Source organism: Coptis chinensis, chromosome 6 (genome assembly GCF_015680905.1).
Source record: "Coptis chinensis isolate HL-2020 chromosome 6, ASM1568090v1, whole genome shotgun sequence".
Taxonomy (NCBI): Eukaryota; Viridiplantae; Streptophyta; class Magnoliopsida; order Ranunculales; family Ranunculaceae; genus Coptis; species Coptis chinensis.
In genome coordinates this window covers 71,557,035-71,577,876 of record NC_141461.1, presented here as the reverse complement: position 1 = coordinate 71,577,876, position 20,842 = coordinate 71,557,035, and the positions used below count along the sequence as shown (strand labels likewise).

Here is a 20,842-nt window from a genome sequence, read left to right as displayed (position 1 = left end):
AGGAGGAAATCTTCATATAAGAAAGTCAGGAGATGTAACAATGTCGTCAGGCATGAACAATCTCTGATGCTCAATTCTACAAGAGAACTCCTTCCCACTTCTAGCAAACACTGCAACTCTATTTTAAGAATATATAAAACATTGTTCCACATAAATATATTAACTTTTAATAAGTTAATAAAAGTGGAATCCAATTAGAAAACTTACTAATAAAACAATATTTAAAAAGGAATCCAAGTTAACTCTATTTAGTTAATGGCTTTCATAAAATACATACATGCTTAAAATATTTATTCAATCATATATTGGACTATCAAGGTAGTAGGCCCGACCACAGGTCGGGCTTAATGGCTAGTATCTTATATATAATGCGGATAAAAATTTTTCCAGTTAGTTCCCGTATTCCTGGTTTTACATCAAAGTTTTTTATCCCAAGGGTACCGGAAAGTTGGACAGCCATTTTTCTTTTGCTCTCCGCATAAAGGGTAAATCGGTAATTTACATAATTTCTCAGGACTATAAAACTCAACGTCTTCACAGAGACATAGACATCATTTGGGCGGTTTCACAATAAACATAAAAAAAAAAACATTCCGTTCGTCTTCTCCGGTCTTGATATTTCCAATTAAAACCCGATAAGTTCGAAAGTTCAAATGCGACCAACGAATCATGCTACTGGGAGTGGTTACTTTTTCCCTCTCAATTTTTCTTTTTCTGTAAATCTGTTCTTCTGCACAGGAGACTTCCAACCGGTAAGATCACGATTGTGAATGTTTTCAGGCTTTTTTGTAGCAAAACCACATTCAATTATTTGATTTTCATTTGTAGGTAATCACAGAACAAGTTTTCTTCTTCTTCAAAAATAGCTTCGCTCCTCTTCTCGCGAATAATTCAAACCATTTCAAAGTAAATATCGGTGGTGTAGATGGCGATTTATTTGTATTTCTCTAGGTGTATGATGACAAATCTTTTTCTTATATTTACTTTCTTTCTTCTGTGGAAGCAGATCACTATTTTCTATGAAGATGACCAGTCGACAGAAAAATTCCGAAACCAGTCGATTATTCCGGTGGCATTCTTTGCTTTGTTATAAATGCAAGTGAGTAAATAAAACTCTTCGATACAATTCTTTGTTTCCAATTTGTAGGAAACCACACTAAATTCTTTGCACCGTTTCAACACCGTTTCCAGATTTTACAAAGAAAAGTAAAATTTCTAGGGAGTCCCAGTATCTTTCTTCTCATATTTTCTCTCCACGGGGCATTGCTTTTTTGCTTCTTCGAGTATTTTATATTCAAGTTTTTCATGTTGTCTGTACGAAAGAGTAAAATATTGTAGGACTTCTACTTCAGTGTCACTCCCTTGAAAGGCTTCAACATCGATTCTTCTAAGATTATTCCATACACTATTTTGACGAGACTTCTGTGATGGACAATATGTTTCTGCAATGGGAATTTCAGAAGTATCCAAGATTAGTAATTGAAGTTGTTCCAAGTTGGGACAGCTACTCAGAAAGAATTTTAAGGCTTTGACTTGGACTGTTGTAGGGTGAGTATGAAACATCAAATATCTTCCATTGGAGAATGATATATGCTCCCTTCCTAATGAATGTATACTCCCATGCCAGTAAGATAATACTCAACAAAGAACCCTTGCAACTCCAGTGTTATCACGTCACACACCGATAGAATCTTCATTACTCGATGAGAATTCTCAATAGATTTGGAAAGCGTATTAATCTTAAATGTTGCCTTGATAAAAGAAGAAAAAGCCCTTAAATGTCTCACCCCCTACTTCTCCCTCTAATTAGTCTCTCCCCCTGCATACTTTCCATTACCTCTGCAACCACAATGGAAGAGGTAATATTCCTATTTCCTAATTTCACTTTTACTTTCAGTTTGAATTTAATCTTAAACAGTGTATTGTACGTTGCCTCCTCTATTTTATTTTTATGCGTGATTTGAACCATTAATGCCGAAAGGACTTCATTTGTATCCATTGCAAAAAATGAGTTATGATTTCATATGTACTAATTCTTCATGCATCCTACAATTATATGTCACATCAAATTTGCAACGTTATTGATTTTAGTCAGATAGGTAGTCCATTACTTTCAAGGACGATAACTAATAAATACATCCTCCTTTCAACAGATAGAGGCTGAGATGAGGAGACTAAAAATGGAGCTAAAGCAAACCATGGACATGTACAACACAACCTGCAAAGAAGCAGTCTCAGCTAGACACAAGGTAAGATCTCTTCAGTTTGAACACCTAATCATATGTTGTTGAACTACAACAGTTTATAACTGAGGACCTGCTTATAACCCAAGTACCAAATATAAGTTAAGATCAATGGTTGCAACATTTAACTACCATTGACTCGCCAAGTTTGCATGAACCTTTCTTGATTTCCTTCAAAACCAAGTTACTAAGAAAATTGGTATCTGTGATGTTTGATATCAGGCTGTAGAGTTTCACCAATGGAAAATTAATGAAGCTCGCAAGTTTGAGGATGCAAAGCTCTTTGAAGAGGCAAAGACTTGCAATTGCCAAGATGCAAAAGGCGAGGGATGCAGGTGACGATGAAGCTGCTTTGTAGCATTGAAAAGGATAGCTGAACTGGAGACAAAGAGGAGGAAGGATGTCGAGATTAAGGCCCCGCCCCGAAGCGAGGTTTAAAACCAAAGTCTTATTTGCTTTGGCTTAAAAAAAGAACATACGATACAGAAAATACGACATAGAAGAGATCGAGATTGCTATCGATAACTTCTCGATTCTCCAAGATTGGTGAAGGTGGATATGGGCGGTTTATAGAGCCGAGCTTGATCACACACCGATTACCATTAAGGTCTTAAGATCGGATGCAAAAGACAAGGGATGAAACAATTCCAACAAGAAGTAACATATATAGTGCTAGTGGTGGTGGTAGCATAAGTAAATAACTATGCATTTATGTCTTTATCACTTAAATTTTGTATTCATGATGAACAAACATGACTACGCAGGTGGAAGTGTTAAGCTGCATTAGACATCCAAACATGGTTCTTTTGCTCGGCGCTTGTCCTGAGTCCGGATGCTTAGTCAACGAGTACATGGACAATGGTAGCTTAGAAGAAAGGCTCTTTAGGAGGGGAGGGACACCTACGATTCCATGGTGGACTCGATTCTAGATAGCAGCCGAGATTGCAACTGGACTTCTATTCCTTCACCAAACAAAACCAGAGCCCCTGGTGCACTGGGACCTTAAACCAGGCAATATTCTCCTAGATCACAACTATGTGACCAATATCAGTGACGTTGGGCTGGCACGTTTGGTCCCACCCTCGGTGGCCAACACGGTTACTCAATATCACATGACATCAGCAGCGGGGACATTTTGTTACATAGACCCAGAGTACCAACAAACGGGCATGCTAGGAACCAAGTCGATATATACTCTCTTGGGATTATGTTGCTCCAACTTATAACTGCAAAGCCGCAATGGGTCTCACTCACAATGTTGAAAGGTCAATTGAAAGAGGTACTTTTCGAGGGTTGCTTGATCTGCGCGGCGAGGCCGGCCAATGGAAGAAACGTTGGCATTTGCAAACTGGCATTTCGGTGCCGAAGTTTAGGAAAAAGGATCGACGACCTCGGTTCAAAAAAATATTACTGGAGCTCCTCCAGGTAAGAGCCCTAGGTGAATCAAGCACCATCAGAGAATTTAGGTCTCCTTCAAATTCTCTTCCATAGTCCCCAAGAGCTACTCAGGTTAGTTAGTGCGTAATTTGAGAGACAACATTGCTGTCTACTTTAGAAGGTTTGATTAACATTAAAATGGTGACAGAATACCAGTGTCTTCCTGGCATGCTTGCTTTCATAAACATGAAGAAGCAAAATGTTTCACAAAACATTCTTCCATGATTTAAATACCTTAGTCTAAATCGGTATATCAACTTACGAAGAAGACAAATTGAGTTTGTAGAAAATAATTCTCTTACACAATTTTAAATTTCATCCTCACTTTTATGTTTAGTTACAATTGAGTTTTGAGGCTTCACAAAACAGGATTGTTTAACATCAATCAATTTGCGTTCACAAAATCGGTTTGATGCTTTTGTATTTTTGCTTCGCTATTATTGGGGTGTAATGGTTTTGTCAAACACAGGTCGCTGTTTGGACTGTTTAATTACAATAGTCTCCATTCAAAATGGGATTCTGGACAGTCGATCGTAAATTTGCAAGTAATGATGGCATAATTCTTTTTCTTAAAAATAAATTAAATTCTTTTTAGATCTGGGAGTCCCACATATCTGTATAAATGAAGAACAAATGTATTCAATCTTTCTGATTTATCTTATTTTTCAAGTTTGAGCTGCTGTTAGTATATCAGCATTATTCTAGATTCACTAGAAATCTTTAAGGTGAAATAAATCTTTATGAGGACCATGTGAGTCGGATAACAATGTCCAGGGTAGCTTTTTTAATTATGAATTTAGATTTTATTTACTTTTAATGGAAGAGGGACCTTTCCAATGTTTCATTTGGTTGATAATGTTGTTGGCATAGCATCAAAATCACCAACGACTTTGGTGTTATTTTCTTTAACAAGCTTCCAAAACCACCCCTTTATAAGTACATTTTTCCATTCATTGTTCTCCTCAGTTTTCCATTCATTCACAACTATATATTCATCTCTCTTTGATTCTTCTAAAATAAACAAGAGCATGTCAATTGTTCCGCCTATTCTTTTGTTCTTTACTGTCATCTATGGCACCCTAGCTGATCCTGACATGCTCCAAGATATCTGTGTGGCTGATCCCTCCTCTGGTTGGTAACTTAATATTGTCTACTTTTCATTCTGTAAGTTTTCGTAGTACATAATGGGAATTGGCTGGTAGTTTTTTTTTTCTTCTAACTTTTTTGCACATCACATGCCCGCTGATTCCAAACCATTGTGCACTACTTCAGTTGTACACTACACCACTTCAGAGTTCAGAGAGAACATTGTACATTTTTATACTTAGCATCAGGCTGACATGGTGCAGTGTATAGACGAATTAAGGATTAGCGACTAATATTGATTTGAACTTCTATCCTAATGTAGCTTAAAAACTCCAAATTGTTTTGGAACTGAAACGTGTGAATGGGTTGGAGTGAAATATAATTGATCAATGGCAAATTGATTTCTCAAAATATAGATCTAACGGAGAGTGAATGCTATACTTTTTGGAAAGTTGTTTCACCGTTCACCTGCCTACTTTCAATGTATCTCACACACCATAATCTTAATTGACTGGTATTTTGGCTACAACTAATTGCAGGTGTGAAAATGGATTTGCATGTAAGCCGACGACAAATGTAACTGGGGCTGATTTTTTCTCTGCTGGACACGAACAGTACGTATACTCTTTCTACTTATTTGTCAAAGGAATACTCGACTGGAAATTCAAATGAAACTTCCCAGACTTCAGTTATAAGAACTCCATCTAAAAAGGTTCTCAAGATAAAATAGTATAAGGTATTTAAACTTAACTTAAGGTAAAAAAAAATTGTCATTCCACTATTATTCTACACAATAATTTGTACTTACTATAAGCATATCCAAATTCGTGTTTTTCATAGGTTTGAAAATTAAAGTCATCGTCACTGCAACATGCGATGAAGATCATTTGTTTTACTCCGCAGTTAATAGTTACTGTATGCTTCATGAGAATACTTTACATACTATTTTATGTAACTTTATAGCATTTAGAAATGACTATTTCGTATTTCTTTAATACCTCTCTATCATTCTGCGACTGAATAAATTATAAGAAAGATAGGCATTGCAATTTACAAGATCACGTCCTCTACTAATCGACTATATACCGCCACCGCTATTTGGTTTTGAGCTCACAATCTCCCACATATGGCGTGTAGAAGGATTCCAAAATAGGTTTTATATATATATATGTAGGAGATTTGTACTGGCCAAGATACACCATTTTTCCATTTCAAATGCAAAGGTATCGTCTGCCCACTCTTCTCTATATTATCTCTTTATATTCTTTTTCTGTTTGTTTTCGATTTTATGCCTTCATTTCGACCTTAATTTGGTAATACATAATGGTTGTTTCAACAGTCATGTTCCTTATACTCTTCTTTTTAGAGTTGGTATCATTGCTTTCATATTTATTTTTTCTTAACAATCACTATTGTTTTTATAAAAGATTGTGTTTAAATGTTAATTATCTAGGGGACATTAGAAGGCAGGTGGCAAATGCAAGTGATATATAAAACCCCACCACTTGAAGAGGAGTTTAGCGAGTGGGTACACGCAATTAAGCATGCTGGGTACGAATGCCAACCCACAAATAGTTACTGGTATTTTGTTTATTCATTTGCAACTGTTAACGCCTCGGGAAGGAGCTGGATTTGGCAGAGAGCGAGCTGAATAGGGAAGAAGTTGAGAGAATTAAGGCAAGTCTCTAGGAACTGGAGGCTTCTAGGCAGACAAAGGGAAAAAACCTTAAGGCTGTGAGATTGGCAGAGATGAACAAGAAAAATAGGTCTGAAAACTTCAAGAATGCCTCTGAAAAGAAACCAGTTAACACAAGTTTTACAACTGGTGAAGAAGGATATGATCCATTCTCCAGAAGATGGACAGAGTCAAGAAATTAATTTGTATCAAATCCTATAACAAAAGATTCCAAAAATGGGCATGTTGCTACTGGATCATTAATGTCAGGTGGAGGCAATGAGGCAGCAGAAGTAGCGGGGACAACTAATGTGGTTGTATTCCCACCAACAGCAGTAGTTGGTGCTCGGAAGTTGGTAGATACAACGGCCCCTGTTGAGGTACAGTGTCGAACTCATTGCACAATTTTAATCTGCCAATCTCACTGTCAGTGTTGAAGGAATTTGGAGGACCCGATAGATTCCATTTAGGATTCATGGCAAGGAAATAAAGGATAGAGGCATCAATTGGATGCAATATTAGAGTTTTTTTATACCAGTCCAACAATTTTTCTTTTATAAAGAACACTAGCATTTTTTCTAGTACACCAATCTGTATTATGGATGTTTCTATAATCAAAATTATTTCCGTATGACAAATTGTTTCCATTGCATTATGTTAATCAAGTGGAAGCCCGACATATGGAGTTGGGTGCTAATAACATTTTTAGAATAGGGACCAATAACCAATGCAAGAATTGATCAAAGGAGGACCAAATGAACAAGCCCGAGCAAATCTTCTACAGAACGTACCCTTTGTTTCTACTCTTTCCCTCTTTGAACATAATAATAAGAATCTTTTTTTTTTTCATTTATATTCTATTGACCCCTTGGACCTCTGACCAATGAGGTGATTACACATGCATGCGTGCACATGAACTTCTAAAGAGTGGGAGTGGAGCGCATGGATGTCGCGAATTGGATGATCGAGAATTGGATGGTCGGGCCGAGGGCTGCAAGATACGGCAAGAACATGACTACACTACAAGAAGCAAGGGATGCGCGCCTTTGAGTGAAAGCCGTTGAGCTAACGTGCATACGTTTTCTTAGTGGTATGAACCTAACTGTGAATCTCGAGATAAGCCATTTCTACAGGAACCAATGCAGTTTTCTCTTTCGAGTTCCTCTGCCCCAGAGCTAATGACCTCTATTCGGATCCAAGTGGCTTGCAACCACTAGTGGGAGAGCCATCAATCTCATCCCATCCATCTCCATTTTTGTCTCTATTTCGAGGGAGTGTGGCAAATGAACATACTATGTTTGGACTACTAAAGCGGTTTAGGTGTTGCCACCGATATGACAGGGTGAAATAGATGTAATTCAGCGATGCAACTAGCATCTATAATTTCTTCCTTCTGTCTCATCCATACAGATTATTTGAAAAAAATCATCACTCCATCATTTGAATAATTCAATCTCCATACACATGAAATAAGATCCATATTATATTGAAAACTTTTAAATAGTAATCTTGCCACATAGACATCTTCTAGAAAACTTTTATTTACACATTCAATTCACTTCACATATTATTTCCGACTTAATAGATCTATAGAACAAATATTAACAGTGTCCAATGTATTTTTTCTAATTATTTCTCAATGTGATTGTTTCTTAAAATAAATAAATAAATAAAATAAAAATAAAAATTGGCATTTGTTAGCTAACTACAATTTCTTCCTCTGTCCAAGCTACCTGTTTATTTAAACTGATTAAAAAAAATAGCAGATGGATTCGCTAGATCATTTTGAAGACAATGATTTTTTGGCATTTGTTAGCTAACTATAATTTCTTCCTCTGTCCAAGCTACCTGTTTATTTAAACAGATTAAAAAAAAAAGCAGATGGATTCGTTAGATCATTTTGAAGACAATGATAAAAAAAATATTATTATTCTTGCACTTTTTTTATATATATATTTTATTCTCCAGTGTAGAATATCAATTTTGTTGCACACCATAATATAATATTCTTATATCTTACAGGTAGTACACTCATATGAATCTAACAATGTTCTTCAATCTCATATAAATGCTCAATAAGATAATAACACAAACAACAACACAAATGTTAACTTCATCAACATAATACCTTTTTTTTTTTGTAAATTAGTTTGTGGCAGATGCACTAATAATTATATATTGACTAAATTACAGACGGTTAAATACCCATTCAAATATATTTATTCACAACATCGAAGAGCAGCAAAAATCGAATCGAACAAAGAACACAACTAGCGTATTGAAGTGTTTTTTTTTTTTTTTTTTTTTTTTTTTTTTTTTTTTTTTTTTTTTCTCTTATTGAAGTGTTTTGTTAGACCTCGACCTGTATTAATCTAAAACATGTTACATAATCTATTAAAAAAATGCAACATATTACTATTCTAATTTACATGTGTTCATTCCTTTAATTTTCTCCAACCCTATTTTCTTTCCTAGCACGTGCAACGCACGTGCCCGTTTACTGGTATATATAACTAGAACATCATTCCTTTTGGTATTAAAGAGCGTTGTCTTATCTAAAAACGATTGTGAACCAGAGTTATTTCAGACAATTATCTATGAATCCATTTAGAAATCTAACAATAAAATGGATTGTTGTGTTGAATTGAGGCAAAATAGGTTTTTCCTAAAGTTTGCAGTTGGATCTTGAATTTACTTTAACCTTTTGGCTTCTAAGCTATCTGAATCAATCTTTTAAATTGCATGACCAGGGGGATATTCTGTGTTATGTAGTGACACTTCAGGTCAGTAGTCCCACAGAAAAGAAGCTTTAGTCCGAATCAAATCTCAATTCTCTAGCCCAAACATACATCATGGGACATGGTAGCGTGTATAATAATTGCTCACTTGAAGATAAGTGACATGGTCTTACAGAGCATATACATACATCATATATATATGTGAAGCTATTAAGCATCAACTTAGAATGATTCGTGAGCAGAATTTTCTTAAAATACCACTTGTGCACCGGCTATTTTCGAAAAACCGGTGCGAAGCTCGGTTCGCATACTAGTATAAGAAAATAGTAAGGTCACACAATAGATTCTATTAGTTTTAGTCTATCCTAAATTTAGATTCTATTCAACTAAGGCAACGGTTGTTCACCAGAAACAGTGCACATACGCAAATGAAAATACTCAAAATAGTTATTGCAAAATCTAAAGTACGCATGCTGTATGTGTACTCTCCCATCTGGGCCCTCCACCAGCAAAAGGTGAGGGTGTATTGCCTCTACAGAAGTCTTGAATTTGCGCATCCAGCGCATTGTAGAATCACTAAGGCTCAGTTTGGCTGTAAGAGATATTGTATTACTTAACTATGATTAGGTGATACAAGTCATGAGATGAAGTACTCGTGTGTCTGCCTCTTATCCTGTCACATGTTTTACTTGGCTACTGTTTGGTTGACATTCACACCTATATACTCATTTTTTATATCATACAAAATAAAAAACAAAAAAAAAAAAAAAATCATATACAAAATTTGCAAATAGAAACTTAAAAACAAATAAAAACTCATAAACAAATAAAAGGAAAAAAAACTCTAATTAAATATTGAATACATAAGCACCCAATTGATTTATACAAAAAACATCCCAAAAAAAAGGAAAATCCCAATTTGATGAATAATGTGAAGATTTAAACACCATTTTTTGGAGGAAAAAAAAAGTTTTAATGTGAGAAAATAAAAAAGGCGGAGAGAGAGAAAATACATAAGGTTTATGGTTCCATTACTAGGATTCCCATGAAGGAGAGAGAGGGAGAGAGGGAGGGAGAGAAAGAGATAGGGAGAGCATTCTTTACGTTTGTGTTTTTTTTTATTATTATTTTTCTCTCATGGATAGAAAACACGTTTTAGCGAATCTGGGCTTTTCCTTTGGATTTGCTTATCCACACTTTTGTGTTCCCGCAATTCAAGGGGCTTACTAGAGTATCCATATTTTAGACAGACCAAACACCTATACAAGGTAATCATGACTACCACATCACCAATTCCTGAATATGAACTCTCTATTCACATTGCCAAACAGAGCCTAAATAGTTATAATGGCATTTCATGTTGTTTAACAAGTATGGATAACAATCATGTGGGTACTACTTACCTTGATTACCACATACAAAGGAACATGCTAGTATACCTATGCTAGTATACCTATCTAAAGTGCAACAAGAAACATTTAAAGTATGAAGTCAACTAGATTAATGCATATAAAGTATCTATTCTAATAAGCATAGCAGTAGAAAACGACATTATACCTATACCGAGCAACGAAGATTAGGAACCACCCGAGGAAGGAACCAACACTAGGACTCTTTGTTTGCTCACACGTGCTCCTGACATTGAAGTAGCAGGCCAACCCGAAGCATTTCTTGCGGTAGAGCAACAAATGGTGGAGGACCTTGCTCTAGAACAAGCACTACTTCACTAGAGAAGCATGAAGAAGATATTTTGCTGTTTTGTCTTGTTTGATTTGTACATAACCATGATTCCAAATGGAGGGACGCAGCTAAAATTCTAAGTCAAGGGTGCGAGATTATATGGACACCCCACCCCACCTCACCCAAAAATAAAAAGTATATATATATATATATATATATATATATATATATATATATATATATATATATATATTGTCGAAGGTTTAAACAATAAAGATCAATAAAATTATACATTTATTTCAATTCACAAAATTAGAGTGCGTTGACTACTAAGAATTGAATATGGAATGAAAAAGTTAACTACTTAAGCACTTAAGTCATTAATTGATACTACTATGTCTATATATATCTACATAATCTAGTCCACAAATCTACAACAATTCAACAAATTGTTAACTTCCTATATGTTATAAGTCTATATAACCCTACTATCATGTGGAGAAAACTATAAAAGATTAACATTAAAAGTAAAAAAATTACTTTGTTTTGTTTTGTTTTTTGTTTCTTTTTTTTTTAAGTGAAAATTTTATTAATAATGATAATGAGTTTTACAAATAATTAAGACAAGCGTGCAACGATAAGCTGCGCCACAAGTCTTTTCTGATTTTTTTTTTTTTTTTTTTTTTTGGGTTGAGGCCTGCCACTTGTTTAAGAATTGAGAGTGAAAGAAAGGAGGGAGAGCTTACGAGTTTGTTATGGGTGATTAGAATTATACAAACTAACCCGTTGGGCTTTGGGTCTTTGGCTATTTGTTTTAGTCTCATTAACCCATCAAATATTCAAAAACATATTTGTCCCTCTTTAATGGTTTTGGATTCAAAATAAATGATAAATGATAATTTTGTAAGGCTAAAAAGATAAGTAAAGAAAAACGTTGGTTTATTGGAATATTTTTTATTAATTTTTTTTCATACTATTTTGGGGGTGCGGTAGTGGAAAGTTTGCTAAAAAAATTGGGGGTCGCGAGTCCTTATAGTTTGAAGATTTTTCTAGGCAATTAGTTATGTGGTAGTGGAGTTTTTCTAATCTCAGGGGGTGCAACCGCGCCACATGCACCCCCTATATCCATCTATGTCCAAATGTATTATGTTCATTTGAACATATGGTGTCGTAGTGCAGTCGTATTGTGTCAGTAAGAGTGAAGATGATTTTTGGTTTACGTATACCATTTCAAGGCCCTTGTAGTCATTTGATGCATTAGTTCCTTGTAGTCATTTGATGCATTAGCTGTTGTGGAGCTGTGTGATGGATATGTGAGGAAGACTGAGTTTGATTTGAGTCATTTGGAATTGTTGTTGAATTTTGAGTATGAGAAGCTTCATGCCAAATTTGAGGTTTGAAAGATTTCTGGCCAAAATTTTAGTGGAATGTTACATGCTACTATCATAGTTCTAGACATTTCAAGTAGATGTTTCCTCTTAGCAATACCATTTTGGTGAGGGGTATGTGGACATGAGAATTGATGAGAAGTCCCTTTTTCTTGAAGGAAATTTTTGAAAAGTTTACTCTTGTATTCTCAAACTCCATCACTACTAAACACTTTTTTATTTTTGTAGAGAACTGTTTTTCTACATTTGCTTGAAAATTTCTGAATAATCTGATTTCTTAGACATTGGAAAAATCCATGCATATCTTGACCAGTCGTCAATAAAGGAAACAAAGTATAGCAATCCTGATAGAGAAGGAATAGAGGATGCATGGTCCCCGAACATCACTATGTACAAGCTCAAGGGGTTTTTGAGTACAAGAACTAGAATGTAAAAAAGAAAGTCTAATAATGCTCTTTCCTTATGAGCATAAAGGAATAGTTTTATTACAATTGTTGATAGGTATATGACCTTGTGACATTATTCTAAAGAAAACAGCAGAAGAAGCGTGTCTGAGCCTTTGATGCCATACTGATGTAGAAGCTTTAACACCAAGATATGTAGTTGTGTGGTTGCAAGAATGGTGTTTATGCTGAGTTTTAGACTTGGAGTTCAAAAAATGAATGGGATAGACTCCATTGTTACTAGTCCCTTGGGAAAGCGTCTTCCCCAAAACATTGTCCTTGATGACAAAAGAGTGAGGTTAGAAAGTGATAGAGCAATTATTAACACTCAGAAATTTATACATTGAAAGTAGATTTTGTGATATACTAGGAACATGTAGAATATTATAGAGCGCGCAACATACATTAGTTGAATAGTGATCAATTAGGCACTTCTTCATTAAGACATTCAAAACTTAACAGATGAAGAAGCCTTCTCTGGCATCAATTTTTTCATGTGCACGTAATGATAAAGAGACCCGCCACTACAACTGAAACATAACTTATAAACTATAAATATCTAATGCGACCCTCTTCCAAGACATTGGATGATCCTCTTCAACAAATCAAGATCCAAGAGTTACATTGTTGTCCCAAGACGTAATCTTGGATCGCTTTGAGCAAGAACTTGGTTGGCTTTTACTAGTTCTCTTACGCAGGCGCTGTAGTAAAAAACCATGGCCAGAGAGACCTCGTTCTTGGTCTGCAGTGTTGGGGAAAACGATACCAATCGATCCCCACTAAGATAGCTTGCACTTGGACAATCTACTACTCCAATAAAAATCTAAGTTTCACTACAACTAACCCAACTTTCTAAGCAATCAACAACTCTCACAAACAAGTAATAATAAAACAAAGAAAGTAAAGCGTATTACAACCATTACACCATAACAGTCTATTTGTAACGGATATACATCCGTTACAAAAAATATTAGTAACGGTTATCTTGCGTTAACACAAATGCGTGACAAATATTAGTAACAAAAATTAGTAACGGTTATAAAATGTTAGAAAATTTACTAACGGTTATCTAGTGTTACTAAAATTAATTTCAGCAACACATCTCAACGTTACTAAATTTATTAGTAACGGCCATTAATAATTTGCATTTGTAACAGTTATATACATTAGTAATAATTTGTTATTTTTTTAAAAAAAATAATAGAATTTTTTGGCCTTTTTTTGACAGGCCACCTGTAGTAACTCTCAAATTTATAAGTACTTACACCCACAAATATTGTCATTCCTGTAAAGCAAGTAATTCTTACTTGAAACAATTGATAGTCAAACGACACTTCATTAAATAATTACAACTTAAGTCTAGAACTTCATAGTATCATATGTTTATAGCTTACGAAAGTAAAACTTAAGTATAAATAGAACCACACCACCAAGTACAAGCTACATAATTATCTAGGTAAGCAATCCTTACGTATTACATTAGAATGAAAGATCTCACCTTCTCCGACATAACCATTTTAAGTACATTTTTTACAACACCTTGCGAACTATGATCTATGATTCGATATCTCCAAAGCCCGTAGTCCTTCACTCTTCTATATGACATCTTGATTAGGCATTTGTGACTGATCAACATATGGTGAATGTCACTTTTCCCTGCAAACAATAATTGAAAACAGTGTAAGCGAAGACCCTTGCAACCAAAGATAACACACTAACATATACTAGTCTCTTAGTTCCTTACGCACAATATCCTATGAGGGATGAAACAAAACTTGCCCTACTTACGTAACTTATAGAGAAACCAACTTGATAAACATTATATTACTGAGATGAGGATGAATAGGATGACAAAAACTAACTTAATAAGGTCTTTAAACCAGAAACTGAGGTAGGCAATGAAAATTAATCTAGTGAAACTATTTACAGTTAACCTTCTAAGAGTTATCCTGCAAAGAATACACTTGAGTTAAATCCAGTAAGTAGACAAAAGTTTTAAGCTAGTCCTATAATGCATTGGCAACAGTTCTAGAATTTTCTTGGCCATAAACTTAGGATTAGGGATCCTAACAAGGCGACAAGGTGAGGATGTCTGGATAGCATACCTCAAATCAAGAACTCACTACTTCACTAGCACAATACAATTCAAGAGCTACAATTCAAAGTTGGTAGGTCTTACATAAGGTAAGCCACCACGTGTTTTCAACAGCTCAATTATGTTGTGTTTTTTAGCTCCTTCTGCATTAGCAAGGGGCTGGCAAAAGAAAATCAGTTTAGAGTGCGAGGCAAATAAACTAAATACTTATAATCAAATACAATAGTACACAAAAAGCTAAACAATATGTCTCATAGTTTCAAAAGTTAATCAAGCTATATAGTGAAGCAACACTTAACAAGATGAGCATAAGATTAACAAATCCTTGTTTGATTAACACGGTAGCCAAAAGTTAACGAGATTCACCCTCATTCTACTAATAAGGTTATCAAGACTAAGATAACTAGTTCCCAATCCCATTGAGATACTATGATTTTTGCAATTGTTAACGACTTTGGTAATGTAACTAACAAACAAAAATATGTATCTTATATATGAAGTCCAAATGAAGCTCAATTTCCATAAACATTTACGACCTTCTATCTTACTAACGGTGTACGCACATCCCTTCTAGCTCTTGATAGAACCCTTCATAACGGACATAGAGTAAGAGGCTATAAGGTAAAATTAGCATTGCTAAAAGTATAATGGCATTCAACTGTAACGTAAAATTTGCATTGCCAACATTCGTTTAAAGTTTGCATTTGCATAAAATTTGCATTTGCATTCGTTTAAAGTAGTTTATTCATTAAATTGTATGTTGTTGTATCTAGGTAAGGTATGTATCTCCTGGTGGTCACAATGTGAAGGTACAAGGCAGAACTCTAACATTCGTTTAAAGTTTGCATTTGCATAAAATTTGCATTTGCATTCGTTTAAAGTAGTTTATTCATTAAATTGTATGTTGTTGTATCTAGGTAAGGTATGTATCTCCTGGTGGTCACAATGTGAAGGTACAAGGCAGAACTCTTGAATCCCTCCCCGATGCACTTGTTAGCATAACACACATCCTATAAAGTGATTGAACCTAACAAACCATACCATATCTAAAATACATTCACTTAAAAAAAACTGAAACAAAGAAGAGAAAAAAAAAGGGAAATGTCACATCAGAACCCAAATCTTACATAGTTCTCTGATAAGCCTGTGACTCCGGCAGCACACATCTTGGCTTCATGAGACCTCAAGAGTCAAGAGACTACATTGTTGACATCAATATATTATGTCTTTTGCTGGAAGGCGTTGATGGCATAGTCAATCTTTAACTGTCCCATCCGAGAGTTCAACCGAAGGCCATAGCCAAGCCCAACTCCAGATCAGGTTTACCCTGCCTCAGAGCAGGATTACCCAACAAACAAGTTTCACCATTAGTGATGGAGATGGAGAATATGTAGTTTGAAAGCAATCTAAACAGTTGATAATTAGTCATATAGAAAGTGTGCTATATATCAATACAAATATTAATTTGAATTTATCTATGTGACATGGACACCATATTTTGAAAAAAAGTGTCGGATACGTATCCACGTTTCCTTGTCGAACACATTGTATGTGATTTCAATTCAGTTAATCGCATTCAAAAAGCAATTTTAGGGTCTTTAAGGCAAATATTTTCCAACAGAAAGAAAGCTTTAAATTAGACTAATGGGAAAATATTCCCTATGTTTCCTAAGCAATACTAATACTAGAGGTAGAGACATAATTACATAAAACAAAATTCATGTGGCGCCTGCTTAAACGTTTTTGTCATACCTAGGTACGGAACACTCCCCCACCTTTTTGCAGAGGGAAACTTCCAAAATCAAGGACGACATGTTATTGTTAGGCCATGTAGATACTTCCCCCTTTCCCATTTGTTGTAGTTATTCAGCAAGCAATAACAGTTCAATCCAACAAATAACAGAAATGGTGAACAAAAACACACAAAACAAGAGAGTAGAGGTGTGGAGCTCATTGAACTCTCAGCGTCACATTGCAAAAACTAAGTCAATTAACTGGAATGGTGTTCAATACCTAACCACCTTGTTCAGAGAAACTAGTGGATTCCAAAATAAGACTAACTTCATCACCAGAAACAGCATCACTCTCCAAGAAATCAGAAGATCATGTTTTCGCAGTCTGACAATATATTAGAGTAGTCGCTCAGGCAAGGAACACTTCAGAAGATCACGTTCAAGCAACTAAGACTAATTTACAATAACTGAATTTCTGTCAAGGAGATCAAAATAATGTACAACTATTAAGTGTGTACTGTGAAAGTTAACAATAGTAGAAGAGTCCCTAAGATAACAAAATGCTAAGGACTTATCCTCAGAAGCTAGGAGACATTGATGGCACTACCAAAATGACTCAAATACATGTGCCACCCTAATATTTTAGCAACGAAAGAAAAAATTACTTGAGTATTTATCTCAATGTATGTGACAGTTTACAAAAGCTACTCAATCTAATAGATCAAAGGTGATTTGAAAGCTCATTATAAAAGGTAACAAGCTCATCACGAGGTTCATATAAAAGGCTAGCATAAAAGAATTGTAATAATAGATTGAAGAAATTGCATTTACCTACAAAACAGCCCCTTGATTCTCCAATATGGGAAACATATCTCATTACGATGAACATTAAATAAGTAGCCCCCACAAATTGCAATACAATGATTATCATTCCAAATCGAGTCCACCATAGCCATTTTTTGTATCTTATTTGTTCACCCAGAAAAAAATGTAATAATTCAAATTGTAGAGCCTTTTAAAAGAGGTAAGACAAGAAAAACCTACATTACCAATGTAGTAAAAAGATAAACATGTTTTCCTCATTTATAAGAGACATTTAAATCATTGATATGCACAAATGAGTTGCTGCCTATTGTAGAGGAAACATCTAAACAAGTTGATACCTAACCTCTCACTTAATACATGTCTATCTGTCTAAAAATTAACACAAGTATAACCTTTCACTCAATACATGTCCAAAATCACTCAATGCATCACACATTGAGTAACACATAGATTTCTACTCTTAGAAAATTTCGAATAACTCACGAAAAGAAGTAACTTTCATCAAAAAAATTCATCTAATTCTAAAAAATCATGTCATGTTACAAAAATTAAACAGATCAAACACAAATCTAATTTTGTTTTCAAATCAAACAACTAATAACGTACAATAAAGGATACATCTTTGATATGATAATTCGAAGTGTAACCAGTGTCGGCGCTGAGTTTCTGGTGGCCCGAAGCCAACTCTTAAAATGTGGCCCTATATGTGTCCATTCACATGTCAAAAACAAAAATCGATATGATGCATTTTTTGCCTCGTGTTATTATTTGTTTTCTCATCTTTTTAGTCGAATTCCTTTTTGTTTTATGTAACAAATAAGATTTTATGCATCTTTTGACTTCGTAATCTGTGAAATAACAAGTGGATTTAATAATTTCATTAGCCATATATAAGTTTCGATTAAGCATATAATTATATTGTTCTTATTAGTAAGTGTATATTGCAAGGTGCGTTAAATTGTTTCAGTGGACTTCGTTTAGCACTTTATGTGCCTGCTGAGATAACAACTCCTACAGTAAATAGGATTGGTGAAACTATGGATACTCTTCAATCGCAAAGAGGAACTTCAAATAACCAGAAAGATAAGAGTAATACGGTTACACCAACACAAAGTCATCAGCCTAGAGTTATTCCAATTAACCAACTGCTAAGTAGTAGAGAACGAAACATGTATGAAGGGCAAGTTGCTGGATATGAGGATGAAGATGATGATCTGTCAGAGAATGAGAGTGAGGTTTTTACAGATGATGCTATAATAGATCTAACAATTGGCTTGCATAAGAGCTCATCAAGGTATGTAACGCCTTCTAAGGATCAAAATCAATGGACTACTGTGAAGCCAAAAAGAAACAAAAGAATCTAAGAGCGTTATTCAGGAGAAATGGAGCCTACGCTTGCAATGATGAAGAAGGTAAAGTCGCTAACGAAAAACAAGAAGATGAGAAATCTTGAAGACTACACCAAAGAGTTTTGGGATGATACTTTGGGACTTACTTATGTGTGTTGTGCTTGTGAAGGTTTTTTTTGCAACTATGAAAAAGCACAGACTCATCTTAAAAATGATCATCCTAAGATTGTTAAAGAAATCATGACTAGAAAGTAGGACTATTATCTCTACTTTCTTAGGTTCGATAGTAGGATGACTAATATGTTATCTTATGTATGTTAGGCTTGAAGCCTGTCGATATAGTGTCTTTGTATTCCTCCTTTCAATGATCTAACTCTTAGGGAGGCTTGTAAGGTTTAACCTTTTGCAATAATATTAGGTGGGGGTATACCTTAACCCCAGCTTATTTTTTTCCAAAAAAAAAAATTGTTTCAGTAGATTCTAGTGGTGGATTGGTGGCCCCTTACTTTGCCAAAATAATAGGGGCCCAAAGCGCTTGTTTGTGTGGCTTTGCCTCAGGGCCGGCACTGAGTGTAACTAACCCCATAAGCCAATTTCAATAAGTTGTATATAAAGTTATTACCTTGAGCAAATTGAACTCTCAAATAGCTACGCGCGAGAAATGCTAATTAAGCAAAGCTCGCTTGATATTTGAGACGAATTCATCCCAAATTCTACCTTAAAAAAAAGAAAAAAAAAGAAGTGTTAATGGAAATCAAAACAAAATTGTTGAAATTGGAAGAAGAGAAGGTCGAAGAATAAAAGGAGAGAAAGAGAGGACAACTTACCGAAATCGAAACCCAAAAAGCGGCGGCGCAACACCACCCTTTTCCCTTCTTTGCTTGTTTCTATTTTTCTTTTTTCATGCTTTTCAATTTGTCTCTAGGCAAGGCCAACTCGAGTGCGTGCCCGCGTTGTTCTATACCAACTTTTTCCAACTTCCATTAACCACAAGTATGCAAACCATGCTGCATTGTTGTTGTTGTTGTTGTTGTTGTTGTTGTTGTTGTTTTTTTTTTTTTTTTTTTTTCTAAAGTCTTAAAACCCGTCTCTCGAGTTTGATAGTTAACATGATATTTTTGGATTCTAATTGTAATTGGTAATTATAATTATGTAGGAAATGCTCATCTATTTTTTTAAATAGGGAATAATTATGTTATTTAAGTGACATTAGAAAAGTTTTTCTAAATTATTAATAAAAGAGAGCTTGTTCTAATATTAGCGAGGGAAATTGGGAATAATTATATAATTTAAGTGATATTAGGGAGGCTTTTCTTTTTTAGACTTTGGTCCTACGCATAGTTGGTTTATTAGACTTTGGTTAAAAAAAGCTTGAATATTAGACTCTAGTCCTAGTTACGTTTTGTTCACCGTTAGTCAACTCGGTTGACTAACGATCCAACGTGGTCAATCAATGCTTACATACGATTGAGTTATTTGTTAGTCAACTGAGTTGACTAACGGTGAACAAACAGAACTAGGACTAAAGTCTAATATTCAAGCTTTTCTGGACCAAAGTCTAATAAACCAACTATGCGTAGGACCAAAGTCTAAAAAGCCCTTTTCTAAATTATTAATAAATTGGGGGGTTTGTTCTAATTTTTGTGAGGGATGTGTTTCGAAATTAAACAACTATGGAGGTTACAACTTGCCTACTCGATAGTGGAGAGGGGTTCCTAAATACCTGGCTATCATATAGTGTAGAGATTAGCCATGTTTCATAAACAACTGAAAAAAAACTATCTTCTTTTTTCTAGGCAGAGGTGTGGGTGCGCCTTGGGCAAGACTAATATGAGAGCGTGTACGCTCTCACTTCTTCACACGAACAATACTTCTTCATGTCACATGGTGAGGGACTCACACCCAACAATCTCCCCCTCTTGAGCCATGAGGGGGGATACCTCCACACATTCCCAAATTAATAGGAAGAGTGTGGTACCATTCCGGCGGTAGCACAACAAACATCAAACTTACCCTTTGATAAAACTTTGGTCATCATATCCGACCCGTTCTTATCGGTATGGATCTCCTCAATGCACAATTGCTTCTCTTCGAGAACTTCTCTAATCCAATGATAACACACATGTATGTGCTTGGATCTAGAATAAAAA

The 20,842-nt window shown here is 35.0% G+C and overlaps 1 pseudogene; it reads left to right on the top strand.

The window, feature by feature from the left end:
* The first annotated feature begins 1,850 nt into the window (after positions 1–1,850).
* LOC147494284 (U-box domain-containing protein 52-like) lies at positions 1,851–18,707 on the top strand (annotated as a pseudogene).
* Positions 18,708–20,842: the final 2,135 nt, after the last annotated feature.